We start from the raw sequence: 10,793 nt of genomic DNA, 5'->3' as shown, positions 1-10,793 counted from the left end.
AGTCTCTAGTTTGGAAACTTGGCTTTGGGCTTTCTATTGCCGATGAGCCAAAAACAATTCTATTACCTTTCCCTCTTCAAACTCTGGCCTGGAGTCCGCAGCCATGTCTCTCCAGAGCTTGCCCAAACGCGAACATCTGAGTGATGCTGCCAAGGCTCCTTCCCAAGCACTTCTTTATATTAAAGGGCAGTTAGATGTGCCAGGGCCCAAGTGCCGCAGCAAGCCCTTGGGACCATTCTGATAATGCATTGTGGCTTTCTTCTGGGAACTGCCTCGTCTAAGGTTAAGCTAATAGGTTCCCAGACAGTAATGGAAGAAGGGTGCTAGGGTTCTGAGCTCGGAGGAATAAAGATTTATGTTTCCTGGAATACCCAATCCCATTTTCTCTGCTTTTAGTACTGACAGCATCAAAACGTGAAACTATTGAACCAGGCTGAGGGACAACTAATTCATGAACAGCAGGCGCAGCCCCTCCACCCAGACCCCCCATCCCCAGCGCCGAACTTGTAGTGTTGGGTAAGGGAGGGAGGGAATGGGTGGCAGAGGAGGGGGTCGGCGCCCCCGGGAACCCCGCCCTCCTGGCTCTTGCACAAGGTTCCCCGCCGCGGTGTGAGTCACCCAGAGCGGGGAGGTCCCGGTGTGGGGGCGCAGGGGGCGGGGCGGGGCGGCGCCTCCCTCCTCCTGGGGATGTGGCAGCGGATAAAAACCCCACCCGGCCCGGCTGCGCCCGAGTCCTCCCTCGTCCTGTCCCGGTGCCTGGCCCAGGTAAGGCGCGGCCCCGCCGCTATTCCCGCCCCGGGGAGAAGTGGTGCGGAGAAGGGAGGAGGCGCCCCCCGGGGCTGGCCCTGCCCGGGGCGCCCGGGCCCTCGGGCAGCGGCCTGGCCGCGGGGCCGGGGCGGGAGGGGGCCGGAGGTAAGGGCGTGGCGGCCTCCAGAAGTTTCCACCAAGTGGGGCTTGCAGACTTGAGTAATTCCAAAAGTGCGCCGACGCCCGAGGCGAGCAGCTGACGGGAGAGAGGGGCCTGGTGCCCCCTTCATGCGCTCAGTCCCCTCTCTTTAATTTTTTTCCTTTTTTTTTTTTAAATTAAGACTGGAAGTAACTGGAGAGAGCTAATCAGGTGGCACCGCTGCGGATCGGGGGGCACCAGCAGCTGGCACAGACCGCCACGGCAGCCTCACTTCTAATGCTCTTGAGACGCGCCCTTTTTTTCCTTTCTTCCCTCATATTTTCTCTCCCCCTTCTTTCTTCCTCTCCCCTTTCTTTCTTCCTCTCCCCTTTCTTTCTTCCTCTCCTTTCTTTCTTTCTCTCCTCTTTCTTTCTTTCTTTCTCTCCTCTTTCTTTCTTTCTTTCTCTCCTCTTTCTTTCTTTCTTTCTCTCCTCTTTCTTTCTTTCTCTCCTCTTTCTTTCTTTCTTTCTCTCCTCTTTCTTTCTTTCTCTCCTCTTTCTTTCTTTCTCTCCTCTTTCTTTCTTCCTCTCCTCTTTCTTTCTTCCTCTCCTCTTTCTTTCTTTTTTTCTCTCCTCTTTCTTTCTTCCTCTCCTCTTTCTTTCTTTCTTTCTTTCTCTCCTCTTTCTTTTTTTCTCTCCTCTTTCTTTCTTTCTTTCTCTCTTTCTTTCTCTCCTCTTTCTTTCTTTCTTTCTCTCCTCTTTCTTTCTCTCCTCTTTCTTTCTCTCCTCTTTCTTTCTCTCCTCTTTCTTTCTCTCCTCTTTCTTTCTCTCCTCTTTCTTTCTCTCCTCTTTCTTTCTCTCCTCTTTCTTTCTCTCCTCTTTCTTTCTCTCCTCTTTCTTTCTCTCCTCTTTCTTTCTCTCCTCTTTCTTTCTTTCTCTCCTCTTTCTTTCTTTCTTCCTCTCCCCCTTCTTCCCCTGTTTCCTCCTCTCCCCTTTCTTTCTTCCTCTCCCCTTCTTTCTTTCTCTCCCCTTCTTTCTTCCTCCCCCTTTCTTCCTCTCCCCTTCTTTCTTCCTCCCCCCTTTCTTCCTCTCCCCTTCTTTCTTTCTTTCTCTCCCCTTCTTTCTTGCTTTCTTCCTCCCCCTTTCTTCCTCTCCCCTTCTTTCTTTCTTTCTTCCTCCCCCTTTCTTCCTCTCCCTTACTTTCTTTTTTTCTTTCTTTCCTTCCTTCCTTTCTTTCCTTCTTTCTTTCCTTTCTTTCCTTCTTTCCATCTTTCTTTCCTTCCTTTCCTTCCTTCTTTCTTTCTCTCCCCCCTTCTTCCCCCTATGTTTTCTCCCCCTCTTTCTTCCTCTCCCCTCCTTCCCTCTCGCCTTTTTTCCTTGGGGGGGAGCAGTTTTTTACTAATGGATTCCAGAACCCCAGCATTAGTGCAGTAGCAGGCTGGGGGCCAATTTTCAGTGGAATGGGGCCAGTTCTGCCTGCGGCCCAAGAGGAAGTTTCAGATGGGGTAATGCGGGTAGAAGGTATTACTGGTTATAATTCAGAACCCAGTACAGAGAGGTGTGGTCTTTAGACCCAAAGTACTATTACATCTGTGATGGACCAGACAAATCTAGAACATGACCTGCGCTGGCTGGATCTAGCAGTAGACTGAGATTCCAGTAAGCAAAGCTTTGGTTTCCTCATCTGTAAAATGGGAAGGATAATAACTGTTCCCCTTACCTTCCTGCAAGAAAAAACAATAGCATGAGAACCTGTCTCTGTTCTTACCAATGTGATTCTAGAAGCCGCCCCACCCAGCACCACATCTACCAAGGGAGAAAGTAGCATTAGGTCATTTCCAAAGGCCCTCTCATCTCTGCATCCTGTGACCTCAAGGTATAAATAGCCCATTTTCTTTATGAAAGAGCCAGCTGAAGTGTGCTCATTGATTCTCTAACAGGGTGTGAGCTCCTCAAGGGCCAGAACCAGGATTTCTACTTTTAAGAAATCCATAATTTTTGAACCAGATTGGGCCAAAAACTTTATTTGTAGATTGACTTAGAAATAGGAATTTATTTCCATGAAGAAATATTGTTAGAAATTGTGGTTTGGTTCCCAGGCTAGCCCCCAAAAGCCCATTTATGTCACAATATAACTAGTATTAGGGTGATTTTTGGTTGCTTGAAATAGGAACACATGAAATGAAGAAGAAGAAAGAGAAGAATTTCCTTGATCTAGGCCTAATCTTGAAATAGGTGAAATTTATCTATGATCTCTTCACCTCTTTCAATACCCTCCCGAGATTAATTTCAATTCAGCATATTTGGTGTTGATGATAAATATACAAAAAAAAATCAAATAGTCCCTTGTGAATCCTTTCCCCCAGTCCCCATTTCACTTTACCCTTGTGTTTCTTTTCATCTCCCTACTGGGAGATATTTGTGCTGCTCTAAACCCATACTTTCTTTAAAAGTACTTTTCTCCACAGTACTCTGTGCTCCAAAATGTCCATTTTTCCTACTTTTCTCTCCCCCCCTTCCAAAATTATTATTTTTTTTTAAATCCATGTAACTATCTCAGTGGAATAAGAGCAAGAATGCATTCCATGTGTATAAATTCTTACTCATGTGAATGACTGATAATCCTTTAAATTTCTCATTGATATTTACATATTAAAAATGGATGCATCTTATTCCAAATGAATCTTTCAGAAATTTTTAACAAAGTGAAGTAAAAATATTCAGGTAGTATGGGTGATATTTTTGGTTGGGTAAACTACACATAGATTGAGAATCAGTCTCTTTAAAAAAAAGTGCTTTTTTTGTTTGTTTGTTTGAAGTAGGCATTCCTGCTTTTCATAGTTTTTTCCCCTTTTTCCTCCACGTTTGATTTAGGAGCTCTGAGGCTGTTCATTGGCCCCACCTTTTCCTCCCCTCCCATCCCCTCCCCATGGTGGTAGGGGAGTCACAGAAGGTGACTTAGGGAGTTCTTTGGAAGACCCAGGATTCAAACTTCACTATCGGAACAAACGGTTTTTTCCCGGATGCTCTGATGATTCACTTGCCACACCTCGAGTGGGTGTGGCAGGGAGGGCACAGCATGGGTTCTTTCAAGCTGAGGCCTGCCTGCTGCTGTAGCCACCATTTTCTTCTAAGAAGTTTGCCTATGATAAAGGCTCTGCAAAAGTTGCTCACTGGTCAGGAATATAAATATGGATTGCAAACACAATGTTAATGCACTGTGTCTTTGTGATACTAAAGCCCTGATTGATTTTATTCCTGTAGTTATGACCCCTAGCTTCCTGGCTGATACTTCTATTAAATAGTCTTTGGAAATTGGTTTAAAAAGAGACAGACATTTCTTCCCTAATTGCTATTGATTTAAAGGGGCTGTGTGTTTTTCCTCTGGTGATGGATTTAATGGCACCAATCCATTGGATTCCAGGTTTTCATTCAGGAGGCAGAAATCCTCATAAATCCTAGAGACCTGCTTTTTTAGATGCTTACAGAGATCATTGGAAATAAGAGTCATCCATTTAGAGCTGGAAAGAGAACCTTGAGAGGTCATCTTATTCCATTTGGGATCTAAAGAGGTTATCCTCAGACTCCAATTCTAGTGCCAGACTAGACCATTACTTGACATACCCCTAAATTAATTTTCTGTAACTTCTATAGTTGATATGACAATCAAAAAATGGGGTAAATGGATCATTAAAACAGTATCACTTTTAACACTGGAACTGGTGGTCATCCTGAGGGCTTTTATTTCAAATCATTCAGTCTTCATGTAAGTAGCTCAGGTAACCTAATATGGGCTTGTGTTGCTTAAAAGTTACCAGCACCTTGACCTTTCTTCTGATGTAATTGTCTGAATTAATTAGATGTTCAGGTAATGAGATAATTATAACTTGCTCTTTCTTTTTTATACATGGGGATCCCCATTTCCGCTGGTGCTTGAATGTTGTCACACCCTATTGCAGTGGCCTGCCGCATCAAAAGCAATCTTGGTCACTAAAAATTATCCCCCTTTCAGTGAAGTTTATCTTTTTTTAGTTCTAAAGTAGAAACCCCTCTGACAGAGCTAGAGACCAGTTGAGAAGTCAAAAAGTGGCCAGTCTTAGGGCTGGTGAGCTGACTCCTAGAGTGGTCCTGGATCTCTCCTGGAGAGCTCTCTCTAGATAGGCTGGGCAAGCTATGGAACCTTGAACTTCTGTGTCCTTGGGCATTGAAGGAAGGAACTGGACTAGGTGGTCTCTAAGGCCCCCTGCCATCTTCAGTCCTTGAATCCATAGTCCTGTTTGTTCTTACTCAGAGGACTAATACTAGTTGATTTGTGTCCTGCCTTTCCGGCAGAGAAGGGCGTGGCTGGGACTTTGGCTTTTGGAATCGGAATCCTTTCCACTCCTTTGCCACTCCCAGGCAGTACACTCATCCTCATGGATCCAAGGAAGTCCCAAGGCCACGATAAATCATTTCCCACTCTGCTGTTACAATATCGCCTCTTAGTGTTTCAAGAACCAGGAGATCAACTGCCAAGTAATCTCCATTTAAATCAAAGGAATAGCTTGGTGGTTCCCAACTGTTTTTTTGTTCTTGAATTCCTTTCAATAACAGGCTTCAAATATACATACATATTCTTATTGTTTCAGAGGAAATATATATTTGTATCATGCCTGTACAATAATTTTACTGCAGAAGATGCCAAAAGAATATTTAGCATAAACCACTTGGCACATCATTGGGAACACCTTGAACCATTAAATGGAAAAAATAGTGTCTCTGTAATGGGTGCAGGGGATGCAGAAGGTCTTCTTGCCTTTGTAAACTTTTACTTGGGCTGAAAAAGGTAGCCTATGTTGGTATTAAACTTCAGTGTGGGTCTGCAGAGGTACAGATTTCATCCCTTTCACTTTTTCTCGTTCTAAGAGATTCATATCTGCATGCCCCACCCAAAATTCTCCAGAGGGTCTATTCAGTGTTCTGGGGGTCTTGCTCTCCAGGTCTTTTAACAGTCCATGGAGTATATTGTATATATAACACATTCTCTGATCCTGAATCCATTCCTGGTTCACCTTTTCCATCCGGTTTCTTGGATGATTTTTTTTCTTTAATAAAAAAAATTACAAGCATTTTCTGATATACTCACCTTCCCTTCTCTCATTGAATCTTTACTGTTCACAAAAGACTAATAAACCAAGTCAACCAACAAAAGCTATCAAATCTGAGAGAATAAACTACTTTCCCAACTCATGGTCTCCAACTTTATACTGAAAGGAGAGATGTTATAAGTTTGAAAAAACACATTTCACCACCTTCTTACTTAAAGAAACAGTTTATTGTAAAGCAGACTTCCATATATGAAATGATATGGTATAACCATAAATTAATAAAATTCAGTTGCCCCCTGTACCTTTGATGAATGGGCATGGTTTCTTCAGAACTGAAAGCATACCTTACTCCTTCAAATTAATGAAGTAGTTAAACTTCCTGTGGGTTTCTCCTAGGTACCCAGTCTACCCAGTATATTCTCTGGAGAACTGCAGAGGAGCTGAACAAGAAGGTCCCTGCCTTGTCTGTGGGCTTTATAAGAACAAGTCAAAGCAAGGCAGGTAATATTACTTTTACATGTTCACTCAGTTCTACTTGATCAGGACTGTTGAACTTCTGAGAAGGACATACACATAGACACTTACATAGGCATTATGAAGAATCATATTGAGGTCTTTAGCTTAGGCTTTAATTAAGAAACTGTGAAACCAAGTAGAAATGACTATACTTTGGGAAAAAAGTCTGAGTAAGGCTGAAACTTCCCCCTCCCAAGCTTTATTGGTTAAAACTTGTAGACTTCTTCATCCTGTTCTGGCTGATTGGCATGGTGGTTGCTATGGTGTTGTTTTGTGGTAACCCCATCAACATTCCACGTGTAACTGTGCAGTGTGGGGGTGGGGGCGAAAATGCTGGCAGGAATTCAAGTTTTGCTCTTTAGACTGCCTTCTTTCAATGTGTTTTTCATTTGCTCTAGAAATAAGTCCTTCTAACTAAAACAGCATTGCTGTTTCTTTTTGTTCTCCCCGCTTCCCCTCCCCCATTAACTTTTGAGTTTAATTTAAAACAAAACAAAACAAAACAGCAACTTTTGCCCACTTGGTTATTGTATCGACTTTTCCTCTTTTTTTGGATGAACCGTTACAACACTTTTCCCCAGGACAGTTTTTGATGGATTTATCATTATTTTTTTCTTTCTATTGTGGGAAAAGTCAAACTTGTTGGAATTAGGATTAGGGAAAAACCAACCTCACATCATTCAATTATTTTTGAGATAATGTTTATAGTCTCTTTAGATACCTGTCTTTCAGAACTAAACAGATTCATGAAGTCTTTACTCTGTAAGCAATTTGAGTGAAAGTTTAATTTTCATGGCCCAGCACATAGCAGGTTCTGTTAATAAATGCTTGTTAATTGATTCATTACTAAAAGACATTGAGGTTTGGTGGAAAGAGTACTCCAATGGGGAAGTCAAGGGATCCTTCAGTCAAGAGCTAATGACTAGTTTAGTCTGACTCCCCTTGTTTTATAAAAGTTGGGCTTAAGGCTTAGCCTGAAGAGCTGAAGGTAGCAATTTTGGCACCTGGGGCAAGTAACCCAAAGGGTGCCCGTAAAGCAGCTTTGTTATCTTTCAGAGAAATTCTTTTGGAAGGGACTGGGCAAAATTGGGAGAAAGACCACAAATCTCAGTACAAAAGGCTTTGTTGAGGAGAAGGTGCAGCATTATCGGGCCTGAGATGCAGCCAAGTTGAACTAGGGAGCAAAGTATACCATCTTCTAACTTCCTATTTATCTAATTGTTTAGTAAAATAAGAGCTTAATTGTTTCTACTTGCTGAATGAATGTGGGTATTATGGGCACCTTATGGGAAAGCTGTGGTAACCACACCTTAGGCATAGTTCCACATCTCTGCAACTTAATGGTGACTTTGGGCAAGGTAGCAGACATTTCTGAATTTCAGCTTTCTCTTCTTTAAATTGGATTAGATTTAATTTGGCAAAGCTTTTAGTACCCACCTGGTGTAAATACTGTGGGAGGTACTAGGGAATTAAAAAATAACTAGATGATCTCCAACAAGGCCCCTTCAGGTACTGCATTCAAGAAGTTTATATTGGGAGAGTTTCTCCAAATAAGAAAAACAACAGTTTCTTATTGATATTTTGAAGTTCAGAGAAAAGCATTTCAGTTGCCTCAAGTTCCCTATGCCAGTGAAGAATTGTTAGTCAGTTTTATATAGGTGTGGCTGCTTAGGGGCAACACAACCTAAGCTTTGTGTTTTGTTTTTTTTTAAGACAGTGAAATCTCTATGTTCTTGACCCACCCAACCTGTCTCTGGGAACTCAAGTTTGGAATGTGTTAGAGTGCTTATCAGCAAAGATGAATTTGCTGAAGTAACTTTTCTGGCAAGTTGGGGCAAGTCAAGAATCTAGGTGAGGTTGAGGCTTTGGAAACACTGAAAAGAAAATCTCTACAGATTTCATGTAATCAGTTTGTAAGACAAGGTAGAGAAAGCCTGGAAGGTCATTTCTGCTCTTAACATTAATGATAACTGTGGCTTCTGGGCAAGTCACTCAGTCTCCCTGAGAATGTTCCCTCTTGCCTTTTATCCTTAAGAGTTTTGCTTTTAGAATTCTGTGAAATGTGGGTAGTGTGAAGAGAGGGACTCATTCATCCTGTCTATTCTTCTGATTTGGTTTAAGTTTCTGAAAGCAATATGAGTGGACTATTCCCAATAAAACCATTTTAGGGCTAATATTCCTAGTGAAGTTCTCTCAGGGTTAAGAAATATTAAAGAAAGAACAAACTACTATTCTTAAGCTATTTCTAGAAGAAAGCCCTTTGTTTTCCAAACAGGTGGCTCACTCTCTCTTAACTTTTGATAAAACTACTTTTACTGACTACTAGAAATATAGTAGACTTTTTCCCCATGAGAAAAACCTTGCATTCCAAAGAAGCTCATAAGACTCCTCTTGCCTAGACCTTGTGTTCCAAGACAAGTTACATTACTTCAGTGAGGTAGTTATAATCCTGAAAGTTATTCTCACCATCTGGGTAGTGAAGTAATATTTTATGAAAACCTTTCATTCTTTTCTTTGTTGCTGGGGTAGATTTTCACAAGTAGAATGTAACTTTGAAGACTAACCAATGAGTCCACAGAGAGGGATGAGGGAGGAGGAGGGGATTGCATTAGGCCATATAATCTTGCTTGACTGTTACCCAGGGGCAGCTCCTTGATCTTCACTACCTTTGTGAGACTTGCAGTATGCCCTTTTCTCAAGAAAAGCCAAAATAAACTTTTCTTTCTGTTCAGAGGAGTCTCTATATTTTTTAAGTGGATTTTTATCCCACACAAATATAATACAACATGTAGATATAGCCTTTTATCATTTACCAAGTATTTAACATGGATGACCTCATTTGAACCTCATAACAAACTTGAAAAGAGGGTAATACAAGTATTCCTCCCATTTTATAGATGTGGAAACTGATACTCAAAGGGTGAAGTGATTTTGGTTGAGGTCAACACATAGGTCTTATGACTCAAAATCTAGAACTCATTCTATTATATCCTGTTGCCTTCTTCCATATTCAATTTGTAAAACAAAATAAAAAGTAAAAAAAATGGAATTTTTAAAGGGGAAATGAATTTCAGCGAGCAAATATAAATATCAAATCCAAATTCCTCTGCCTAGCTCTTTAAGGTCCTCTGTTATTAGGCTGCATTTGCCTCTTCATTTTTCCTCTCTTCTGTATCCTCACTCCATAGACAACCTTTTTCACTCCTCCTTGGCCTCTTCCTTTTTATTAATCCAAATTCTGTTAAAGAACTTAGCTCAAAAAGTTCAAGGTCTCCCACTGCATCCAGGGCCATCTCCAGTTGTTCCAATCCATATCTGGTCACTGGACCCAGATGGCTCTGAATGAGAAGTGAGGCTGGTGACTTAGCACAGCCGCCCCTCACTCAAATGCAATTCAGTCACATATCATGGCATCAGCTCCCTGATATCAGGGTCTTCTTCAAGAACGAAGGATAAGCAACAATCCAGATCATACTTATTCTTCAAATCCCTGCTCAAGACTGTCCTGTTTCTTCCTCCCATTTCTCCTTTCTTCCAAAGCCTTCTCTAACCACTGAATCCTACTTGCTCTTTATCTTGCTGCTCATTCATAGTCAGTCCTTAATAAGTCAGTTTTGCCTCTCAACTAGCCTTCAAGTGCCTTGAGGTCAGAGACCTGCTCTTTATCATGAACACATAGGAGAGATCCATTAATAATAACTGGTTGATAGAATATGCTCTTGGTTTTCTCTATACTTGCAAGCTAATTCTAATTTGTTTTCCTCTTTTGTTGGAAGGATACTGGCATATGGACATATTCACATCAGTCAAATGTACAACATTAAATGAATGTTTTTACAAGCAGCATAAGCAGGAAAGCTGACTTTTTCCTCTGGCAACTAATTAGTCCTACACACAATGGCTTTGTAACACCAGCAAATTTGATGGGATGAAGAGGGGAAGATCCTGTTTTATTTCTAAGATGAAAATGAGTTAACCCTTACCCTTAATGGTTTGTAGAAAACACTAATTTTGGAGGTTTTCCCCTTTTCAACCTTTAAATATGATTTTCACTCTAAAATTCCCATCTCTTCTAACTATAGGCAACTTAAAGACTGCCTTTTGTTTCATAGGATCATGTATTTAGATCTGGGTGAGACTCAAATGACCATCTAGTCCAACCTTCTCTTTTATAGATGAGGAAATTGAGGCTCAGGGAGATGAAATGAGTTTCCCAGGGTCCCTAGGTGATAGAAGTGGGATTTGTATGGTGTCCTTTTGACTCCAACTCCAGGACATGTTCTTTTTTTTGTCATTGTTGTTTTT

At 41.6% G+C, this 10,793-nt stretch overlaps 1 protein-coding gene across 3 annotated transcripts in view; it reads left to right on the top strand.

The window, feature by feature from the left end:
- The first annotated feature begins 664 nt into the window (after positions 1 to 664).
- Positions 665 to 10,793, top strand: part of ANXA2 (annexin A2) — a 57,874-nt gene continuing 47,745 nt past the window's right edge. Inside the window, exons 1-2 of one of the 3 annotated variants that reach the window (XM_074234281.1) lie at positions 665 to 765; positions 6,369 to 6,473. The gene's annotated coding sequence lies outside the window, so the exon portion shown is untranslated. Of the gene's footprint in view, positions 766 to 6,368; positions 6,474 to 10,793 lie in introns of those variants that run through there. The other 2 variants (XM_074234279.1, XM_074234280.1) reach the window with 2 other exon arrangements.

This window comes from Macrotis lagotis, chromosome 4, assembly GCF_037893015.1.
Source record: "Macrotis lagotis isolate mMagLag1 chromosome 4, bilby.v1.9.chrom.fasta, whole genome shotgun sequence".
NCBI lineage: Eukaryota > Metazoa > Chordata > Mammalia > Peramelemorphia > Peramelidae > Macrotis > Macrotis lagotis.
This window is presented reverse-complemented; position numbering and strand designations above follow the sequence as displayed.